The following is a 2,330-nucleotide window of genomic DNA, read 5'->3' as shown; positions in this document are numbered from 1 at the left end:
ATAAAGCAAGTATGGGAAAATGATAACACTTTGTTAAATCTAGCTGGGTGAATAATAGGTGTTCAGTGGACTATTCAACTTTTTATATCTTTGAAATTTTTCATAAAAGTTGCAAAAAAAGATCTTCTATGTATATATAACAAAGACCTCCTTCTCAATCTGGGAGTCTTTCCTTCTCCCAAAACTACTTGGTTTTTCTGTCTTCTCTTCACCTGATATTGCCTTGTTCTCTTCCCAGACAGCATGGAGATAAAATGCAATTTCCTACTGCTATGGTTTGAATGTGTTCCCCACAGTTTACATGTTAGAAACTTAATTCCCAATGCAACAGTGCTGGGAGGTGGGGCCTAATAAGAGGGGATTAGGTCATGAGGGCTCTGCCCTCATGAATGAATTAATGTCATTATAGCAGAAGTAGGTTACTTACCGGGAGAGTGGGTTTGTCATAAAAGTGAATCCAGCTTTTGCTCTCTCTCGTGTGCTCTCTTGCTCTTCCACCTTCCACCATGTTATGACACAGCACAAAGCCCCCACCAGATGTGGGCCCCTCAGTCTTGAACTTCCCAGCCTCCAGCACTGGAAGAAATAAATCTCTGTTCTTTGTAAATTACCCAGTCTCAGGTATTCTGTTACAGCAACCCAAAATGGACTAAAACAGCTACGTTTTCACTGGGCACATTGAGAAAGATGTTCTCTGTGGGGAGAACTGGGTTATCTAAGATGAAACTTTTACTAATAACCAACCATAATTGGTACTGAAATGTGGACTTCCTTTTGTATTTATTGTCATTTGAAATTTTCATAATGCTCTTTTTTCTCCACTCCTTATTGCTGAGTCCAGGGGTTATCTAAGATGAAACTTTTACTAATAACCAACCATAATTGGTACTGAAATGTGGACTTCCTTTTGTGTTTATTGTCATTTGAAATTTTCATAATGCTCTTTTTTCTCCACTCCTTATTGCTGAGTCCAGAACTCAAGCCAGTCTTTCCCTACTTTCAAGAAGACACATGTCCATGCACACATGTGCACACACACAACACTCAGTTCATGTCCCCTCCACACACACACACACACACACACACACACACACACACACTACAACAAGTCAAAACCCAGCTGGCCCTATTAGAATTGAACAACAAGGAGATGAAGCAGACCACACAAATACTCTGAGACCGGCTTCCTGGAAGGAACTAAAAATTCATTGACACCTCCCCAGGGAAAATGAAAGTAAAATTGTGTCTTTCTCAGACACTCAAATAATTAAATTAATGTGAAATTAAAACCAAAATGAAATATTCCTCTTCATGTTGAAAGTAGTTCACTTAAGTAGTCCGTGTACAATTGGCTACGTCTGCAGCACATTATTAAGTGATTTAAGATATTAATTTTAGCACACATCACAGTTTCAGTGGTTACTATGCTAGCACTAAGGAAGTAAGCATACTGCCTCAGAAAGAAGCTGAGAGTTGCAGGGCAGAGGAAAGAAACAGAATCGTCTTGTTTTGCCACAGGCAGTACAGTTGTATTCATATTCCTTGCTTCAGTTTGCATATGTGCCTAACTCATGAAATTTTAGAACTTTCCCAGGAAGTGAGAACTCACACTTGACAGACATCTAATCTCATCTAGAATGACAAATGCCGACTTTCTAAATATTCAGTTCAACAACTTGCAATAATCTACCAGGTGCATGCCAAAGCATTCTAGATAGAACTAACAGCAGCAGGACAGTCTTCTGCCTCGCAGCCTTTTCCTCTAAAAGCAGATCCATAATCAAATGCTGAGAAAATATATTGCCCTGAAACAAAAATGTGAATGCAAACTACACTGGGCATAATGTTCTCTCTGGGCAGATAAGAGTAAACCTAGCTTACATATGGAAATCAAAGCTGCTTTGCTTCCCAACACAACATTATGCTAAAACAGAGGTTAACAATCTCTTTGACCCTGAGTACCACCAGCAGATAAGAGACTATTGGTGGCTCTGGCTTCAGCAGGGAATAGGGGGGTGGAGATGGAAGAGAAGGATGAAGGAACAAAGGGTTTAGAGCCAGGGTCAGCAAACTCTTGCTGTAAAGGGGCAGGTAGCAAATATTTTAGGGTCTGTGGGCCGTAAGGTCTCTGTTGCAATTACCCCACTCTGCTGTTGTAGTAGAAAAGCCACAGACCGTAGACAATCTATAAATGAGTGGGCATGTCTGTGTTCCATTAAAACTGTATTTATGGACAGACACTGAAACTGACATTTTAGTTAATTTTCACATCTCACAAAATATTTTTACCTTTTTTTTTTTTTAGCCATATAAACACCATTCTTTGTTCA

The sequence above is a fragment of the Galeopterus variegatus genome, unplaced genomic scaffold (assembly GCF_000696425.1).
Source record: "Galeopterus variegatus unplaced genomic scaffold, G_variegatus-3.0.2 Scaffold2653, whole genome shotgun sequence".
In the NCBI taxonomy this organism is placed as follows: domain Eukaryota; kingdom Metazoa; phylum Chordata; class Mammalia; order Dermoptera; family Cynocephalidae; genus Galeopterus; species Galeopterus variegatus.
The sequence above is the reverse complement of the archived record's forward strand: the minus strand, read 5'-3'. Positions refer to the sequence as shown.